This window comes from Ambystoma mexicanum, chromosome 4p, assembly GCF_040938575.1.
Source record: "Ambystoma mexicanum isolate Mex_15411 chromosome 4p, UKY_AmexF1_1, whole genome shotgun sequence".
Lineage (NCBI taxonomy): Eukaryota > Metazoa > Chordata > Amphibia > Caudata > Ambystomatidae > Ambystoma > Ambystoma mexicanum.
In genome coordinates, this window is record NC_090927.1 from 1,195,561,022 (window position 1) to 1,195,582,942 (window position 21,921).

The 21,921-nt window shown below is 44.1% G+C and overlaps 1 protein-coding gene and 1 pseudogene across 5 annotated transcripts in view; both read right to left on the reverse strand.

The window, feature by feature from the left end:
* The window catches only part of BCL2L11 (BCL2 like 11), a 257,615-nt gene that overhangs the window by 143,353 nt on the left and 92,341 nt on the right, over window positions 1-21,921 (reverse strand). The gene's annotated exons all lie outside the window — the stretch shown is intronic.
* Window positions 16,891-17,775, reverse strand: LOC138453825 (Golgi reassembly-stacking protein 1 pseudogene; annotated as a pseudogene).

The following is a 21,921-nucleotide window of genomic DNA, read 5'->3' on the forward strand; positions in this document are numbered from 1 at the left end:
AGAGGGACCTGGGCTGTGGAATTGGAGATGGCCTCTGGGGCGTCTCTGCAGCAGGTCATTCAAAACATCGATCTCCTGCAAATATAAGACGCATACCATCAAGCTCTTACAAAGGTGGCAGTATGACCCGACTACCCTTTCCAAGATGTTCCCGGGGGTGGTCCTGCTGTGCTGGCACAGATGCGGTGAAAAAGCCAACTATTGGCAAATGTGGTGGTCACGCAAGAAAGTCCAAGCCTACTGGTCAGAAGTGCTCAGCTGGCTTAAAGAAGGGGGAGAGGGGGTACTCCCACAGGACCCAATCCTGATAATATTTGGACTGCAGCGAAAAGACAAGCTCTGGGAAAAACTACCAGACCTCACACACTTTCTACTTAGCAGCCAGAGCGGTCCGGGCTAAAACGTGGAAGAGGGCCGCCCTACCCACGAAGAGAGAATGGGTAGCAGTTGCCAAAGACATCTACTTTATGGAAAGACTAACGGCAGCAATACAGGGCTCAGGCGCCCAGATAGAAACTGAGTGGCTGCATTTCAATGAGGTGTTTGGTAGCCTGGATGACTCGCCCAGAGGACCACATGTGCCCTCAACCCGGCCCAAAACATGCTGTGGCATAGAACACATTGACTCTGAACCCAAAGAATCAGTTAATCACTGACGGTCTTAAGCCCGGCCTGGACGGCTTCGACTGTTTTAGTATCGATAAGCGGATCGAGTGCTCCAAGACAATGGGTAAGGTGGGTTGGGGGAGGGTGGGAGAATACAATTGACCAATAATGGCTTTCTTTTGGCATTGTTGTGGGCATGTGTCCCAAGTTCATGTTTTGTAAAAGCTCACTGTTGTCTTCAAAAACCAATAAAAATTGATTTAAAAAAAAAAAAGTCCCCAAGGAAGATCGGTTTGGGGGAGGAGGCAAGAAGAGCAGAGGACAGGTCAGCCCATTCTGAGAGGAAGGGAGTGGTCTATCCGGGGGGCCTGTAGATGGCAGCGAGAGTAGGAGAAGAGGTAGGCGAGACAGAAAGCCTGCAGAATAGGCTTTCAAAGTTTGAGTGGGGATGATGGATGCAGGAATCCACTAAGGGAAGATCAGAGCCACTCCACCACCGTTTCCAGCATTCTACTTACTAATATTTCTGAACGTAGAATGTTAATTGCTGGATGTGTGCATACCTACCTCACGACAGGCCCATGCTTTCCTTTGGTAACAATCCCTTTGAACTAGGCAGACATTTGAAGTGACTTGATATTAGCCTTTAGATCCTATGGTCTAGATCCTTGTTCTGGTCCTCATTCTCTACTTGGACTCACTGGGCCACCAAACGTTCCATCATCGATTCAACTCCCTGCTGCTAGTAGACAGCCTGCTATTGCAAAAGGCATCCTGTGTCACACCAATCGTGGCACATTGTTTATTTGCTTCAGTACCTGCAAATAATGTCTTTCCACTGAAAGAAACATTACTATTAATTGTTTGTCCTTGCCTTTTAGCAAGGGATTTTCCTTTGCAGAGTCAGGCTATGGCAGATCCTCTGATTAGGCACATTATTAAACTGCCTTCTCCCCCAGATATGGAAGGGAATCGAAAGCTGTAGGTATGGGATATCTGATACCTGGAGTTGGTAAACTGAATGATAACATTCTTAAATTATCATTGTTGCTGGAGAAAGTAGCTAATAAGACATCAGATTCTCTATCACTGATAAGCCATGAGCAAGTGGTCTTAATACAAAAGAGCATGGACTGCCCAACATTTCAGCATCAAAAGGAGGAGTGTGTTCCTTGTAGGATCAATGTGTACACTTATTACCCATTAGGCAAGTAACATAACTGATATCATCACAAATTAGAAGATGTGCTGCTATTCTACTCATATACTGGATCGCTGGGAGCTTGCATAATTCATAGTGTTTGTTAGATTCCTGTGAATTTACTGTTTATATCTGCTGATTACATATTCTCATGAATGTCTTTTGTGAAAGCACTGTAAATACACTAAAAGTTCAGGAATGTTTGATAATGAAGGTGTCAGAAAAAGTTGTTGATAAAGAAAATGGTTGCTTAGAATGGACTACTGATGTCTGAGGAGACTGTGTGTAACTGATCGAAGAGGCCTCATAGGAAGGGATGCTGTAAAGGAAAAATACACATGGGATTGTAATTGAAAGTCGACATAATGTGAGGAATTTTTTATTGATTTGAAAGACTAGCCCAGGGTTTGTTGAACAATGGAAACCCCTTTGCCTGATGTGTGCTTAAGGAGAAAATAAAAGCAAAGGAATGGAAATAACAAAGCATATACTCAGATGTTTGAACATGCAGCACCAACACTATTATTTTAGAAAAACACTTTCACTGCCAAATTGTATGAAGAGTTCACAGACAGTTGCCTTCAAGCTACCAAAGTCAAAGAGTTTTCAATATTTCATTGAATTCACTGCTCACAGCTGCATGGTTATCTCAGAAAGACTAGGGTTCTGACCATCAGGTGTCGCCTAGGAAGGTCTGGCTTCACCATTTAAGGTATTGTGTTAAAGACGACTAACCATCCTTATTAGATCTTGGTAATATTTTTAAGGAAATCATGGTGGCAACAGTAAAGACAGACACAAGTGATCACAAATCAAGGATGTTTATTAAACTGTATAGGTAGGTTGGAAAAACACTTAATCTAAACCTAAATCTAAGATGGGAACAAGCTTCGACCATCAAACAATAATAAGGCAGTCTGAGTGGCGTCCTGTCAAATAAAAGAGCCCATACTAAAATACCTATTGCCAATCCTTACGCTAAATACAAAATGAAGTGTGGGATAATGCTGAGAAGAAAGAAGGAAGTGTTCACAAATAATAAGTCAGCATGCGGTAGTTGGGGTCTCCCTTCCCCACGTTTTAAGCACAGGCCAAGGCGGGATTCTGGAACACAGCACATACTCGAGCTTTCCCAGCACGAGACAACAGTTCCGCTATCCGCAATCAGGGCCTTTGGTGGTTAAGTCTCTTTTCTACAAAAAGTCTCTTGCCTCCAAGGACCTGATGTGTTTCAAAATAATAGACAAATGTTCCTTTCTGCTTGTACAATGGGTGATGCCTTGTCACCCCTGGTTCCCCTTATTCCAGACTTAGACCCTTCTAGAATGTTAACTTCCCTCCGTCGGGTTCACTGCTGCTTTCAACACAATTTCCTCTGTAACATTCACAAATCTAAATGTCTTTTTAAACAGTTCATTGTGGACATCCCTCTGCCGGGTTCACTCTGGTCAACACACTATCTCAGGACTTTAGACTTCGACTCATGCTTATCGGCTTGCCTCCATCGGGTTCGCTCTTGCCAACTTTGTCAATGGCACATTTTCTCAATCAGTTCTTATGATGCAGGATTCACTTCTTAGCTTCACAATAATCTCTCCTTCAAAGAATTTCGACAGTACAGAGGATTTTACTGGACCACTGTATGACCACTGACTCCTTTCTCACCTTTCCCAAGGCCTTCTGGTAATTGTAGTTTCAACAATCAAGTAATCGCCCATTTTCCTGAATGAGCACCCACTTGGTGCCAGACTCCTGTGTTGCTGGTTTTCCCCTATCTGGTATCAACAGTTCGTTGTACTTTCACAGTTCAATTAGCTGTATGCTACTTTTGTTCAACACAGTTCGGTTTCTTACCGGCTCTCCCCTCGATTGACTGGCTGTGATGAACTGCTTGGCTTTTCTTCTCTCTGGAGTCAAGGTTGGTACCATGAAGACAAGAGTCTCTTCCGGCTTGGTTATCAGAGGAGGAGGGTCCTGTGTACCGTTGACATCTGCTGCAACACACGCTGGCTATTGTTCGCAATCTTACGATTCCTTCTGCTGAGGTTTCACGGGCCTTTGTCGGAAAGGCAAGGTTGCTTCTCTCCGCGTCACCCTCTCAGTTTGCGCTGTCTTTCTCCTCCTCTTGAACTGCCGTGCTGAATTAGCTCTCTCGTTGTGTGGTCTGCCTTGCTCGTATTGTGCTCTTGTGCTCTACCTTTTATCTCTGTGGGGAATTGAAAGGGCAGTAGGGTGTGTGCGGTTCTGGTCAATGGCCTGACTTTGCCTGACACTTGTGTTGGGACATGTCAGGTAAATAGCTCTGGTGTTAATCCGTCGTCCTTGTTGATATGCGAAAGTGTTCGCGTCGGAAAAGGGGGGGGGTAAAGTGTTTGAGTATTCTGCATGATAGGTTGTGGAAAAGGTGTTATAAGAAGGGGGATACCGCGTCTCACCCGTCGGTGTCCCACTTGCACTCCCCAAGGACACCCCCCCCATCCAGGTGACCCTCCCTCACTGGTCCACCCCCAGGAAATGAATCCAATAGCAATGGCTGTGTCCTGGTCACCTGGATGACAGACCCCCAGGGACTAGTTAGGGAGACACATTTGAGTTTCTCACATATTCCACTCTCCTGTATTATAACTTCAGAAGCGCAAAATGTATAAAGAGGGGCTGTTTCAAAGGGGATGGAGCACAATTTAAAAATTTATAGGGATTTTGAAGTCTCAGTGTTCTTCGTTGGTTGTGTCTTCTGCAGCACTGTGAATTTAAGGTTTCTTGAACTAACCTCAACCTATTTCACCAAGATACCTATATTTATGTGCAAGGGAAGCTTGCACCTGCTGCTGCCGGTTCAGTTCCTGTAGTGTGGGAGGTAAGCTTGTCCTACCCATGGTACATTAATTCTGTGGGAGTAGGGAGGCAGTAGGGAACTAGCATGGTCAGCGCCATCAAATAACTGCGATGTGGGTTGTGTGATGAATTCAGGGAAATCGTCCGCTCTCTCCAAAGTGAAGCCACCCCCTTTGGGACAAGGGAAGTGAGCCTGCTAAGCTTAAACCCTCTAGGGGACCGGGCAAGTGGGATTCCGCTGGAGGGAGTCCCCCCGCCTCTTTGAGATAGTCAATTCCAAAACAGGTATATTTGTTATACTCCATTGTCTCGGGAATTTAATAGTTTTGTTGGTCATATGGTTATACAATAACTTGCAACTTCCTACACTAACAGCAGGTATGGTTTTAACTCTTTTAGGGCACCGTCCATACCTAAAAAGAAAGAGCTGAGATTAGGCCCGGATTGTGTGGATGATAAAGAACCAATCTGCGTCACTACACATGATGAGAGTAGCCCGTGTAGCTGAGAGAAGAGGGCTCCTCCGGGGTGTTGTGGTAAAAAAAATGAAGCCCACACCCGGCATAGCAGATCAAGCCGTGGACAAGCCGGTGAAACGCTTGCCAACCCTGCTAAGACAATAACCAGAGAAGCCTCGCCCAGGAGAGGCTACAGCTGTGAGGGACGCCAGAGTGGTAAATGGGATGCGATGAGGCACCAACACCGAAGCCCTGCACGAAGACAGCAGAAGAACAAATTACTTACCTCTCGGTAATGTTCTTTCTGATGGACGTTCCTCCCACGGATTCCTCATCTATGATATCCATCCCCCAGCACCAGCTGCTTTCCAGAAGCTTTTACGCCACCAGCGGGTACAGCGCAGCTTTGCGTCGGTTTCCGCCCAACGCCTCTTCGTGCACCACAACGCACAGGACGTAGGGGCCAGTATATGTAGAAATGCTGCACCCCGTGACCTCAGTTCCACACTTTTCCCGTAGCACTCTGACGCTGAGGGACCACAGAACTAAGGTGTACTAGCTAAACCAAGAGGAGAAGGGGGGGGCGATGAGCAATCCGTGGGAGGGACGTCCATCAGAAAGAACATTAACGAGAGGTAAGTAATTTGTTCTTCTAAAGAAAGGACTCCTTCCTCCCTGTTATGCTCACCTGGGTTCCACAGGGGCGCCGAACGAAGCTGGACTGCAACAGTCTCCACCAATGTGACTCGTAATGTAGTAATGAGCGACTGCACTTGCCCTCTTAGTTTCATCTGTCTGGCACGTAGGAGGATTTTCCTAGAGTGGTAAAATGGTAAGTTAGCCGACCGCTAGAAGGAGGTTTAACTTCTGCTTCCGTAACCACCTTGTGTTCCCCTAATTATGTCTCACCTTATTGTTAAGAAGGATGGGCTCTCCATCCTGCGTCGGAATGCAGGGGTGCGCTGAACTTGGAATCCAGTTAACTTCACTGATCCCTTAATCTTATGGCAGAGTTCCAGACAACAATGACTCAGAGGTAAGTCTTTTGCCAATCCAAAGTAGCATGCAATGCTTTAGAGTTCAGGTTGTTTTATAGTTCACTCTTGTACAGGGCTGGACTGGGAACTAAAAGAGGCCCTGGAAATAATTCCTGGGGACCAAAAGAGGCTCTGGAAATAAAGTTCAAAGTGGCCCCAAATGACACATTTTCTGCAAGCCCAATGCTTTTCCTATGAGAACATTTGGAAATACCACAGAAAAGAGGCCCAGGGTGCAGAGGCCCACCGGGAAATCTCCAGAGTTCCCAATAGGCCAGTCCACCCCTGCTCTTGTACCTCTTCTTTATGTTTCTTCCTCTTGCAGAATTGTCTAAGACAGGTGTCTCTTCTCCAAAAGAAACGAGGTAGTGCCAAGGTAAGATTCAGTATTTGCACCAAGCAAAAGTCTTAGCAAGCGATATTGTTCATTCATGTGATTAATCAATTGTCCTCTTCTTTATTCTGCAGGTGCGGCGCTTCCCTGGAGCGAGGGACGTATGATGGTGACTCGTGAGACCTCGAGAGAGTATTGCCTCAGGTAGGTATCTTGCGGTGCGAGGTCGAATGACTTTAGCGAGGCGCAGCTTACCTGTAAACTTTCTTATCTTTTGCAGGTGCGGATGCTCCGAGCGGCGATCTCGTCTGCGTGCCTAGATGGATTCCATGGATTAATGGAGCATCGGTGAGTACTCCGCGGCACTGATGCTGACTGTATAGCGCGGTAATTGGAGTTCCTTTTCTTGCAGGTGTGGCGACTCCTGGATGATTGCGATGGCGAATGGTCAGGCGCTTGTTCTTATCTGCTTTCTTTTTCTCCTTTGCAGCTTCGGATCATGAAGAACAAGACGGGCGTGGCCGAAGACTGGATACTGGAGCTGCAGGCACGGTGAGCGTTACGCTGCAGGAGTGCAGAATAACGCGAAGTCTGTTCTGTTCTCCGGGCGTGGTTTAAATAGCCATCCAGATGTAGTTCCCAGGTAAAGTAGTCCCAGTACCACACCCAAGGAAATAGTCCCTTGAATAAAGTAATCCCTTCAAGGGGCCCAAGGTGGTCTGTACATGGTTTTTCCACTTGATGACCTGACTTGCCTGAAAAAGGCAATATGAGCCTGGCGCCAACGGTGCTAGGACTGAGTCCAGGAATCCCTTAGGCAATCCTTTGGGGCCTTATAGGTCCCAATGGATGACAGTACTCTGGGCAGATAAGTCTGCTCCTGATGTCTGGGGGCAGGCATTGTGACACTCCCACGGATTCCTCATCCACGATAGGCTCCCAAAGCAATACAACGACCTGGAGGAGGGAGGGTAGCAAGGACAGCGCCTAAACCAGAAAACTCTCAAGGACAGCCCTGCCGAAACAAGCGTCCTGACCAGACATAGAATCCAAGCAGTAATGCTTAGCAAACATGTGCAAGGAAGCCAACATGACTGCTTGGAAAATATCCATAACAAGCAAGGTGGCAGCCAAACATCTGGTGAAGTGAGCCCTGAGGAGGAACCTCCTTTCCTGCCAGATCGTATCATTCCGAGATTCAGAGAAAGATTGAACAAAACAGGATCTGCATCGCGTCAGCCTTCCCTGCCCGGGCACTTGCATAAAAAACGAAAAGCTGGTCATCAGTCCTGTTATCCAGAGTCCAAGCAACATAGAACTTGAGGGCGCACGCTAGATCTAACCAATGGAACTGTTCTCCTGCCTTGAAAGGGTGTGTTGGAGGAAAGCAGAGGAGTAGATGAATCTTTTGAGAGAGATGATAATCCAAGACCACCGCCGAAAGGAAGAATGTCCAACTCTCAAAGTCGCCTTCTCCTTGGAAAAATACAAGTAGAGAGGATTAACAGAAATAGCCTGCAGGACACTCACCCGTTTAGCGGAAGTGATGGTAACCAGGAAAATCTCCTTAAGGGTGAGCAGTCTTTATAGAACAAGAATGAAGGGACTCAAAAAGAAGTGCCCATTAAAAACGTTAACACTAAATATAAATCCTATGCCAGAACAACAAACTGGCGTGTGGGAAACATGTTTGAAAGACCACTCGGGAATTGAATAACTGTGGGGATCGTGCAAGGCATAAAATAAGCAGTGTTGTATACCAACTTGCTATGTTTTTCTGTACGTTTGCTAATTAAATTGACACTTGTGTAGCAAAGTTAGCTATTTAAGTTACCCTGCTCAATGAAAGTACAGCTTCACCCGGCATTCCTTTCTTGCCCTCATTGCTCTGTCCACCCTCCTTTCTCTGTTCACTGCAAGTTCAAAGGGTCTGATAGAGAGAGTGCAGCAGTAATCCTCTCCTCCACTCTTAGTGCCAAAAGCCTGTGTGGGAGTGCTAGGCCATAATTTATTTTCTTTTTCAAATAATTAAAAAACAGAAGTTATTGAGATGATACTTTTATTAAGCTAACTATATCCTGTTTGGTAAGTATGTATAGTTACAGTATAGCTACTGTAAAACACTGAATTGGTCCCATGATTTACTATAACGTTTAGGTTAGTGTATCTAAATCTCATAGTGTCATTTTGTTGGGGAAGATGCATCGTATTGACACGTGAACACTTTTGAAAATGTACATGATCATACGGTCAAAAGCTTTTGATGGTAAACTTAGTTCTGTGACTTGCTGGTTGCATTCATCTGTGCAACCTGTGAACCCATGAGCTGATCTCATACTCCTTGACATTTTACCTTATCACCCTGCTGCATTAGGCCAGCTACCCTGAAAGTGAAGTGGTGGCACTACAATAGTCCACCTAGTTTGCCCAGTTCTCTGCCTGCTACGCCATCCACTGTGCTTAGTCTCCTTCTTTCCTCTTACATGTGAATGTTAATGTTAAAGGATATTTGCAGCGCGCACTATCACCAGCGGAGTGGTTCCCTGGCGCTCTGGTGGCTCTGAAAAAGGGAAGGGGGGTGAGTAAGTTTGAATAAGCTGGAAAAGTGCAAGAGAGCAGTGATGTGTTGTTGCCAGCCTCAGCCCGGTGGGTCCGTTTACTGTGCTTGCAGTGTTTTACGGTCGGTAGTCGTCGTGTGCTGTTGTGCAAGTCTATGTGTGGTTTGTTTTGTTGTTGCAGTGTAGTGAAGTTTGTGCGGATTGCTGTGTTGTAGGCTTGTGGTTGTGTTTGGTTAGAATTTGAGAGGTACATAATGAATACATTATGTTAACTAGATTTTTAGGCAAAGTAGTAATCAATAGTTCCGTCCAGTCTGTACATCTACAGATCTACTGCAATACCATGTACTAGTTCACCTCCAGAGCTCACTTTGCTCTAGGATTACCATTATGATTGCATTATATATTAGCACATGCGGGAGAGAGCTGGCCAAACTGTTTTCAAAACCTTTCTATCATATCTATATATTTATGTCAATTCTTGCAGCTAACCTTCCAGGGCACGCAGTCTACTATTTTTTTATTTATTTAGTTGAATTGCTTATGGTTTCGAGAAACCTTTGCAATAACAATCAGGATCACAAATGAAAAACGCAGCAAAAATATTACAAATTATACAGATGCAATGTTACAGATTAAAATCTCAGTAAGATTATGCAGTAGAATTAAAAATTAATTTCACTTGATTAAAAGACACCAATTCAATTAGTGAGGAGTACCGTAGCGATAAATCTTTCAATTGATATGTCTAGTGAGGTTTCATTACTGTAAAGTATTCTTGCCCAGACCCCTTCAGTATTTAAAAAACAAGCATCATACACATACCGACTAAAAAAAATTGTGGCGCAGTTCAGCAAAGTCCTTACATTCAATTACACGGTGATAAATGGTTTCCACATTCATAGCACAGTACCTACATACACGGTCAAGGCGGGGGATTCCCCGTCTTGCACCCAAAACATCTTTAGTCTGAAGCAGATTTAGTTTGAAGTGCAGCATATCAAATCTATGCTTTCTGGAGGGATGGTGTTTGAGATAGGAAGCTAACGTATTAAAAGCTATTAAAAGCTCTTAATTCGTAACTTAGGGGATAAAAAAGATGGTTATTCAAAGTTGAGCCTCTATTCCTTATCCAATCAGATTCATAGATTAGCTTTTTGTAATTAATAGAGGGAACTATAAAGGTCTTGGGCGTCTAGATTATAGGTTCCCAAAATCTTCAAGAGTCCTGCACCCAGTCTCTTAAAACGTTACAAATATTTGAAAGCCGAATATGGCGTAATTCAAACATCAAACAGTTTCCCGGAGATTGCAGCATTACTTTCAGTTGCTGTAGCCTCTTCCAATCTACAAAGGCATGTAGGGAAATCAGGCCCATCTCGTGTCGGATTACTGCTATCCGAGTTCCCTTAGGTAACAAGAGCAGCCTCTTCCATAACAATGATTCCAGTCTATCCCATTGATTTAATAGACCGGAATCTGCTCCGTAAAGAAAGCGTGGGATTGGTTTTTGATGGTAGTATTTCAATACAGGGAGTGCAGAGAATCTTCCAAATTTGGCCGATAGTTCAAATGCATTAAAACGTATCCTGTTTTTCATCATTGTTAAATCAGTTCGGCCAAATCTTCTTCCAAAGATCTAAACACCTAAATATTTAAAACTAGGAACTAGTTCCAAAGTGGTATGATTAATAAACCATTTGAAGTTTCGTTTCCTTGTTTTTGTATAATTTATCATTAAAATGTTTGATTTTGGTACATTCAAAGACAAATTTAGTGATTTCAGATAAGCATTCATAACTGAGGGTGATCTTTGAAGTCAGATTGGAGTTAAGTCAAACACAACTATGTCATCAGCATAAGCTAGATGACTTACAACAAGATTTCCCAACTTTGGGGGAAAATTACAGATTTTTTCAAGAACCTTCCCAGGTTGTTAAGATACATATTGAATAAAAAAGGGACAGCAGACATCCCTGACGAAGTCCACAACGGGTATTTACCCATCTTGTGTAATTGCCATTCTGGGCCAACCTAACTTTCACCTTGGTGTCAGAATGAAGTACAATTAACATGCTGATAATACCATATGGGCAACATAGAGTGTTTGCCAAAGGATGGAGCGATTTACATGATCGAAAGCCTACGAGATGTCTAAAAATGCGCAATGTATCACCTTTTTTTCCAATATGGCTCTGGATTGCAGAAAGTGAATTGCAAAACAGTTATGTGAGGTGTTTAAGCCCGATCTAAAACCGGATTGATAATTGTCAATACAATCGTTTATCGAGGCCCAGAGTTGGAGTTTTTTTTTTAAAATAAATGCCCCGAAAGGTTTGCTCAAAGCATCTAACAGTGAGATCGGACGAAAGTATGATGAAATTAGTCTATCGCCATTCTTGTAGATCACGACAATCAAGGCTTTCTTCCAGTAAGGGGGCAGTTTATTATATTTTAGAATGTCCTGTAATTAAAAACTTAAAAAACGCAGACCAGAGGTTAATGTTTGACTTTAAGGTGGCATTCGCCAGACCATCTGGTCCAAGAGCGTTTGAGGCTTAACAATTTTTTTTTAACATTCATTTTTAATTTCCATTACATCTGCCTTCAGAGCCTCTGACCAGGGTGTATCATTGGAAGGGTCTGCTGGGACTAGACTATTTTCACCATATAGGTCTCAAAAGTGTGCCTCCCAAATCTCGGCTTTGATAGGTTGAGATTGAACAAATCTCTGGGAAAGTGGTTATTTTACCAACCTCCAAAATGAGCATGTGTCTTTACGGGTGATGGAACTTAACATTGCTTCAGCGTCCGCATTAAATAGAGTAAAGCGATGTCCCTTTACCCAGATCTTATAGGTCTTTTTAGAACTTTTGCCTGTTCAATATAGTGACTTTTAGTTTTGTTTTTATCAGAAGCTTCGTGTAAAAGTCTCAATGCTCTGTTTAATATACACTTTCTCTTTGTTTTCTAGGACCTGCGAACATCAGGTTTTACATACATATAAGTTACAAAGGGCTAATTACATCTCTCTATCATACGTAGAGGGGCTTAGCAGTAGTCCTTCATCATGGGCCCCCATATTCAAGATGGATACATTAAATCGTAATGCTAGGCCTGGGTTCCACACTTAAGAGTGGTTTCTTAAGTTAACATCAACCCCAATTTTCGCTTCCGGATCCCGAGGTAGTAAAATATTCAAATCTAGGTCAAAGGCTAACAAACTGATCACTGGACTTCATGGTCATAACATTTAACTTAGTACATTTCCAGTACAAGTCTTTAGACAAGAAGATATAGTCCAATGTTGACTTTAAAAGGACCATTCTTCCATGTACATTTGGGAGGGATATCATTCGACAGATTTCCATTTATCAAAAATAAGTCCCATGATTTTAGTTCCTTTCTAATCTGTATGCCTCTTTTCCTTGCCTGCCTAGATATAGCAGATCTATTTGCTTCCCTATACCATTGAGGATCCAGACATTCACTGTTAAAATCTCCTAAATTAATTACATCGATAAGTGCGTCTTCCAGTGCTTCTGCTATAAGAGATGATAACACATTCATAAAAGATTCTACATTCCCAGATTTTCAGTTGAATTAAATGTTTAATACATAACACAAAGGACTAGGTGCATCACATCCTGCAGTAGAGGAAGAGGCAGACACCTTCACCAATTGTATATCCCTCCTGTTTGTTAAGACCTTATGCTTCAAGTCCTGCCCCATGTTTTAAGGTGCAAAGACCACCCCCTGCGGGATGACCTTGCGGACCCTGGACTGCCTCAATAGCAAAGACTGCATAGCCATCCAGAATAGGGAGGCTAGTCAGTCATGTCTCCTGCAAAAAGAGAAAGGAATAAGGCAGCAAGCAATCAAAGTCTGATACCATAGAGCTATGCCCTCTACAGTTCCAGGAGGCCATCTGTGTGACTTCCATTCAGTTAGACCTTTGTTGATCTAAGCATCCCCCGTGCAGGGCTGATAAAATAGAGTTCCAATCGTAAATTGACACTGGTTTGGGTGGAACCTGGTAAAAAACCTCTCTTGTATTTTCCTTGGTGTTATTAAAATGCATCATGAGCAATTGTGAAGGGGCCAATTTAGCCGTTGTTGGTAAGACAGGAAAGTTTAGAATGGATTCTCTACCGGACGATGTTTTGTTGTTTTCCAATTCCAAGGATTGGACAACATCGTAACCAATTGAGAGAAGGGACTCCAGCTCAGAGTAAACCAGCGATCTGATAATTCGAGAGAAAATGTCCAATCTATCCTCCAGGATGAGCTCAATCTGAGCAATGTCTCTATAGGATAACAAACGAAGGTTAAGGATTTCTGAGAACGGGGCCATTTTGTGGCTTCGATTTAAAGGATAGGTCTCATCACTCACAAAGACCTGCTTCAGAATAAGGATATGATCTTCTGAAAAGATTGTATTCATTCCTTGCCCATTCTTCGTGTCTATCACTCCTAGATCATGAATCGACCAGAGGCTTAGATTTAATCGAGATTCATGTCTTCTGGGTTCCATGGAGTTGACGGTCACTGCATTCCAGTGTACAGCTGAGGAAGAGTCCACACAATTCCTATGGCATTTATGAGAATAGTTTGTCTTTGGCAAACCTTTTTCCTCCAATAGTTGAGCGTGTGAAAGCGAAAAAGAAGTTGGTTTGAATAATTGATGATCGTGCACTAGTGGATCTGATACTATATTGCCCAGAGCCCTCCTTTTTTCCTCCAATATAGAGAAGGTCAGGTCAGAAGAAGGATTTTCGTTGGGGTTAATACTGGCCATCACGTCTTCCATATTAAGTACATGAGAGTTCACACTGACTGCTGTTCTCACAGCCATCTGTTCCAGGTTAAGGGCCACAGAATTGCAGCCTCTGCTTGTCACCGTTGGACAAGTTGTTGAAGACGGAAGCTTTGACTTAGGGAAGGTAGGGCCGCGGGGCTTAAGGATGGGGGCCATGGGCAAAGCTTTAGATGGTAAGGTAGGTTTGGAACGGGGGGGGCGAGAATGGACGGAGGTGGATTTGCAACTGAGTCCTCCAAAGTCCTTACCAACAGGGTTGTAGGAGAGAGCTTCCCCAACCGTTACCCTGTTTTCATCCGCCGGCTCCCCTCTGCTCTTTATTTCTGAATGGACTGTTAAGGTGCTTAGATACAGACTTCTGTATTTGTCGGCAGGGTTTTAAAAAATGTGTCCATTGCCCCCCCAACCTCCTTTGCCAAACTTAAAAGATTTTTCTAAATTTTTGCTTTTACGCTTGGCCTTCTTTGATGGAATTTTCTTAGAAACGACATTTGTGGATGGCTCTGTTGAGACTTCAACTTGTACAATGTAAATTGGTGTAAGGTTGTCAATGATGCATTTGTCTCAATTTGTAGATAAACAATGATCATGCCAAAGGTTCCTCCGAAATTGGCGCAATCACCTTGATCTTTGTTTCCTGGCATTTTTCTTATTTTTTTACTTTTCTTCCTGATGGTTTAGGCCCCCAGCTGTGTTTATCGAAAGTTCTGGTGGCCTCATATCTGCATTTGGAAGGTCCCTATCGGTCTGGTTTTCATATCATTTTGCCAGGTCAATAAAGGACCCTCAGTTTGCGAGTATCTCTCACAAGCGATAATTCCAGGCTGTTGGAGGAGAGGTATCGGCTGCAGAGTAGGCCAACCCAGTGTCTAACAGGGGGGGCAGGCAAATGCTCAGAGACAACGGCCACAATTCCTTCTGTCGATGCGGGCTGGTACTCAGCCTTTCCATAAATAAAACCCTCCAGAAAGGCAATTTTTGCTGCCATGGCGTTAAGAATTAAGCTTTGGCCGTGAAATTCCTCAGCAATAATTTTGTGGGTATTGGCCATGTGGGAGAGAGTAAGGTTTAAAGCATGATGCAGGTGTATTTGGAATCTTGTGTAGTGAGGTATGCATCAGTGGGGAACTCACAGCGTTAAAAGACACATGCCTGGGGGAGTGGTCAAGCTGGAACGCAGTGACCTCGATTGAGGAAGAGTCTGCAGTGAACAGGGGAGGAGATTGTGAGAAGTTTGAATCAGCAATTAACTGGACTTGCGAGGAAAAAGCGATGCAACAAGAGTCCGAAAGGTTTTGTGTGAGGGCATCAATGTGATTTTCTCGTTCCACTAGGAGAACAGAGGCATCGCTGCCCACGCTTGTCAAGTTTAGGAAGGCCGTCTGTGATAAATTGATCTCTTCTCCTTTGCGACCTGTTTTGGCATTGGGAATAAGCATGTCTGGATATTCGGGAGCTGCCGTTGTGGGTTTTCGGCATAACACTGTTCTTGTCTGCAATTTATTTTCAAAGGACAACTTTGCGTCACTTTCTAGCGAGTAGTAGTTCATTTGAGTATGGTAATCTCCAATGCAGGCCAGAGGGAGACATTTGGTGTAAAGCAGAGCTAAAAGATTGAAATGGAGCTCAACGAAGGCCGGGGAGCCAAGGAGAGGCAGCGTCAAATGTAAGTAGAGCGAGCGGTGGCCAGTATTATCCGCCTCAGAGCACCTCTGAGCACCGCAGACAATTGCAGACCACTTCTGCATCCACTCCCGAGCTCTGCGCAGCGTCTTGGTTTTAATACAGTTTACAGCCCGCCTCTCAAGCAGCAAACAGCATAGACAGACTCGCCCAGCGAAGTCTCAAGTATGGTCCGCAAACACTGCAGACCATTTCTGCATCCACTTCCACGCAAAGTCTACTCACTCGCTTGTATACTAGAGTAGATTTTATGTAGGGCCAGGACCATTTTCAGTGGATATTTGAAACTTTTATTTAACTTTTAATTTGCAGTAAATGCCAGATAAAAGTTTTACTGTGCATGACAGGTCTATGGGTGGTAGCACTGTGCCAAACAAAGTGGGTCTGTGGTGTCATGAACCATTGTACAGAAAGCGCATTTACATTTGTCTTCCGTTGCCTTGGCTCGAGTGCATTTCCCTTAGGTCGAGTAGGTAAGTAAAGTTACTCGACCTGCAGATCTAGTGGAATTTAAAAAAAGCTCTGAGCTGGGGGTAAACACGCCAGATGCATGATAGGGCCATCCCTTAAATGCGGCGGTAACACTGTAACCGCTGCATTTAAGGGCTAACGCCTAACTTGTGATGAGGCGCTTAGTCGGTTCTTAAACACCTCAACTCGGTCTTTCATCCTTCTGAGGTTGATAAATGAGTACCAAATCAGGTTGGGTGAGATTATATTATATGTATATTAGTTTCATCTAAAGCGCTTAAGAGTAAGTGCTTTATTATAACACATCATTATCATTTGGCCTTGGATGACTGCTTGCATTCACAGTAATTTGGTAATATGGGCCTGTACACACTAATATTAACGATACATCTGGTGATCCATTCTTGTATGAAATGTATCACATTATAGTGATATTGTTAACATATATTTCGCTGTGTACTTAGGAACAATGCTATGTGATGCCCCTTCCTGTTTTATTAAGGGGTGAAAGGTCATGTCCCTTCGCTTCCCGTGATGTCACTTCGGGGTTGGGTCAAATGACATCACTTCCTGTGATGTCATCAGAGGTCAAGGGCAGTGTGGCGTCACTTCCGCTATCCCATGCAATTTGGTGAAATGACGTCCCTGGGTAAAGTAAGCTCAGCCTGGTTTTGTGCTAAATCCTGTTCAGCAGCACATTCCTTGTCAAGATCTGCTTTGGTGTCTGCTCTGTTTAGATGAGAAAAAGACATTGTAGTGTCTGCAAGCAGCTTGGAGCGCAGTTCTGGATCAGATGTGGCATGATCTCAAAAACAAATGGAAAGTTTATATGTACATTTTCAACTCCTGGCAAAGTGCCTGCTGGCAGGTTGAAGAATGAGGGGGCACTCAGTTCAAGTAGTTTTGATACATTGGTGCATGTAGGCATCGGCTATACCAAGAAATCCTGGATTCATAAGGCAGAGGCAGAAGGGAGTTTTCAATATCATAGCCAATAATGTTCTGGGGTTGGACCAAATACCTAACTTCAGCATGGTCAACCTGAGAGTCAGCAGCTATAAGAGGGGCCTGATCATATCCATTTGTAGCTGGAAGGGAATGCTTTCCGAGGACAAGGGCAACAGCGGTATTAGTTCTGACTTTCTCATGGGAGTCAGTGGAACAGACTACGGAGGAATTCTGTGCAAGTAACCATGCGCGATTTCACAGCCCAAGCTCCATTCACTGAACAGGGGCGTCACAACAATGTCTCTGCAGGAATCTGTCTCAGTGTTATAAACCATTAGCTTCAAGGGTTTCCCCTCATTCGATTCAATTAATGCGTAGAAATCTTCAGACCCTTGAAGTATTTGGTCCAACCCAACAATGTAGTCTGTATGTGGCTGAAAACCAGCTAAAGAGGCAGGCGAGTTGGGTCCTGCATCCAGCACATGCCATACAAATTCATTTAAGCCTTGGACGCTGCAGAACCGCACACTAGCCCTGAGAAGCCCCTGTACACCCCACATGTTTGTGGGAATAACTTGCACCTCATATTTTCATGGTCTTGATGTTATAGACTTCCAGCTTCACTGGTTTCTCTGCATTGACCTTCATCAAGTCTATAAATGTGTTGTTGCTCGTGTTCAGTCTGGCATGTCCTATTAAGATAATGAAATCAAAGAATGGCTCCAGGCCTCCACGCTGAGCAGGAGAGTTCTCTTGCACCCTGTGCACATGAAAGCCCTCTGTGCCCACCATGGGCTACTCAGTGTGGCTCAGAGAGATGCCCATGACAGTGAAGTCTTGTCTGCAAGCACTCACACAGACGGGGGCTAGAAGACGCATGTGACAAATTACTAATCAAATGGGGTTTGCTAATCAAGAAAAATGTAATTAGCAAACTCTGCTAATCAATTTTTGAAAACTAGTTAGCCCTATGGAGGGACAGAGATTGGGTTGTGCTGGTGTGACCTGTAGTGGGTGGACCGGGCGGTTCAACAACTATGCTGTAACTGTTAACCCTACCTATTTGCACAGCCACATATACAGATCTGAACAGTATGCAGAGAGGTGGTAGCTGGATACTCTCGGCCGATTGGTATGATGTATCTCAAGCATCTTACGGATGTCATACTTCTGGTTAATCAGAGTTTTCTGCTACTCTTACTCTTGTTCATCTTGACTCTCGCACACCGGCCACCATGTTTCATCTGTAGAATGTTTGGCCTTCTGCCTCCATGTGGGACGCCCAGTCCCTTCTTAGTTTCTGGGGTTTCCACGGCCAACACCCAGTCAGCCTGTGAGACATCCTTGTACATTCCTTTGAACCACAACCTCCAAGTCTCTAGCTCGAGCTACTCAAGCCTGCTTCCGGGTTTTCTCTTGCCTTCGATCTTTCTCTGGTTCTCAATTTCTTCTTCCGCCTCGACTATTCTCTCTGTCTCATTTTCTCTCTCTAGTACTCTTTACGTACCTTTCCTGGTACTCTCGGTACCCTTCGGCCTTTGTTTGTTTCCGACACCTTGATATAGCAGGGCCCGCCCTAACGTAATGTTCATTTCATTTACTACAGCTGTTCTGGTACTTTTGCCGGTCGCTTGCATCATTCTCGAGTGCTTCTTCATCTTGGTACCTAAAACATCAGGATGGTTCGATGTTTCACAATAACACATGGTTTTGCACATGAGTTTAGACCCATAAGATTCAGGTACTATCGTCAGCCTACCAAGTTGGGGTTTAAAGGGGCTGTGCCCCCAAACGCCTCCTTATCCCCAGGAGAGGAGTCTCTCTCCATGAGATCTTCCCGCATGTTACCACCCCTAGAGGGACAATAGGTTAGTGGCCTCGCCTCACTAGCCTCATGGAGAGGGGTTCTCCCCTCGGGAGAAGTGAGGCCTTCTGAAGGATGGTCACAACGTGTACAGGCTAGTGCCTGCCATGTATGAGCAGGACCAACAGCCCCAGACGAAAGAGCTTTGTTTTCCACATCCTCCACAGTGATCAGTGTGGATAATGGATAGTCCTCTATAGTGAGTAGCAGAGATCCATGTCGACGTTCATCCTCATCAAGATGTCTAAATCCATCCGTGAGCTTTGGGCACTAGCAGAAGCACATCGAAGACCCAAAACTAGGAAATGATGAGGCTCACCCGGGACTGCAAGCATTTTACAATTTCGATACTTGTGCACAAAACTGTGGCTAGATCAAGATCTATGCTATCAAGGCTGTTAATATTTGTATTATAAAGCTGAAGGAAGGTTTATAAAGCCAAGATCAGTACAAACGACTTAATTCTCACAATTGTTTAGACACCTCACAGGGGCACCAGAGAAGTGGTTGTCGTGGTTTGATTTTAGTCTAACCTTACAGAGTGAGTTAATCATTTCCAGCACAAATGCTGAAGAATCCGGAGAGACGAATGAAAAGAAAAAGGTGGAGTTCAATTTCAAAATATGCAAAGGAGTTTCTTGCGTGCTGAATACTGAGTAATTGTGCCTGGCTCCAGTCTTGCTGGAAAAATGCATTCTGGGCCAACACTCTCAGCTTGGAACAGACAGCAGCTTTGGAAGGGAGAACTGTGAGTGCTTGCCATGGAAGAGCGATCCAGCATAAGTGGGATATTTATTTATTTGGCTCAATTCCTGGCAGATAAGCCCCATTCAATGATATAGTGGAGGGTAACATTCTAAGAGCGATTTGAGCTCATGAGGAAAAAAAGAGCCTCACAGCTATACGCTTGCTTTAACACAGACTGCTATATGTGAAAGTGCTTTTTAAATTAACCTATTTGAACTGGCCTTCTCATAGTGCACATCTGCCACTGTTAAGGCCTCAAAGCACTTCCTCGGTTGGCAGTGCCTCACAGGATACGTTAAGGGACTGAGTTGTATTATTGAGTTCAAGTGTTCTGGAACGGAGTTTGTGCAGATGCAGGGTAAATGTCAGCAGCCCTAGTCGACAGCTGCTTGTTGGTTTAGGCACACATGGTGGTGGTTCTGCGCCACCCTGTTGCAAAACCAATGCTACAGAGAGGAGCACAAATAGAGTGTGCTGTGAAGTAGAATATTATAATAGCGTGGCTAGTAGCATACATCCCAGATTATTTTTGCTGCTGTTCATCATGTTTTCCTCTGACTAGCAGGTCTCATGGCATGTACAACAAAACAATAGAGAACTGTATTTTATGGAGCCCTAGTTACCGAAATATCATCCTAGTCCCTGATTCTTTTACATATTTATTGAATCTAAAAAACTATGACGTGTCAGCATTAACATATCAACTTGGCTAAATAAGACTGATTCTACACAACCCAAAAGCATCAGTGACAGAAAGAATCATGTTAGTACTGAAGAATGAGGGCAAATTATAGGGGGAAAGGGTGATTATGGAGGAAGGCAAGGGGTGGCTGAGGAAGAGGTGGTCAGTTACTGGACCATCTGGCCCTTGGCAACCCTCCCTCAGTACATCTTCTTTAGGGAGGTTTGGGCTCCTTGCAATCCATCCTGTCCCGGGAAATAGGTGATTCATTCCATGGGTTGGACATCTCCTTTTGCCAGGGCTCAGTTGTGGACCTTCTCTTGGATTTCCACACCAACTTTTTTTGCCAACAGTGTGCCTTTTGGATCCATAGCTTCAGTTCCAGATTGCCCACGTAACATGAACCACTTTAAATATGGCAGTGAAAGGGAATGGTTGATGTTCATATTTATGGCAAGGTTAACTCATGCAAATACTTCCACAAGGGGTTAAACCTTGGTTATGCAAAAATTATATGTGTATGCGCCTATATTCCTATCACTTTTCTAGCATCTGTGGTAATCTGCCAGCTTGAGGCTGTGAACTTTCTTGGGTTACCAACACAGTCAAAAGTTGTATTTCTATTATGGTAGCCTGGCTTCCAGATCTGTTAGCTTTACCTATGTTTGTTAGTGTCATCTTTAACTGCAATCACACTGGGGGTCCCCAATATATGTCTTGGAATCAGTTGGCTCTTCTCAAAGCTGGTTTTAACTACTACAGTTATCATTACTTGTATTTTAGGCACCCTTATACTGCCCTTGAAGAGCGAGTCTAAAGGTGTTTCCACTGGTTCTCGAGTCCTTTGCCTATCTAGGAATTGTGAAAGCCCTCCCTACAGTATTAGGCACTTTCATGCATCCTTCATTTCTAAGTTACATTGTCCTTTCCACTCGGAGAATGAGCTCACCGCCTGAGAATGAATAGTGTTTGCTTAGTGAATTGGGGTGTAGTGGATTTCTGTTTGCCTTGATCGTTCAACTGGAAGTCATTTGCCCCGCCCCCTTACCTCTTTTTCCACCTGGGCTATACCAGTAATGCATCCTCATTAATCATCATCACCCTATGTACCTGCCAAACCTTGAAGCTTTTCTGCTAGTTCCTGAGGTTTGGGATGCGGAAACCCCACTTTCTTGGTGGAGTGTCTTAGTTTCTGAATCATTTTTGATTTCTTTCCCGCCCACATTAGAATGTTTTTCAATTCTTCAGATGTGTGTCCCTTTTATATGTGACACTACATTAGAGAGAACTTAAAGCAGTCTGTCCAGGCCATTTATTTTTATAAATTGATATTTTCCCATACTCCAAGTTGTAGGGACACACCCTCCATCATAGTGCATCAAGTTTACCTCCAGAAAAGGGAGATTCAACGCCACATATTTCCATGTATCTCTTGAAAAGTTGATATCCTGTTTCTTTCAACCATTGTGCAGCCTTTTTGAAACACAATCAATCTTTGCCCCCTATAAGATAGGAATCACCCAGGCATTATCACAATCCACCTATTATCGAGATGCTCCACCAACTCTTCCCAAATACCTGCACTGTGGTGGGACACAAGGAGCACATCTGCAAAGTGTGGGGAGTTTGTGGGAAGAAGAGATTGTGGTTTTTGAGGTACTGGCCAAATGCTGTGCTT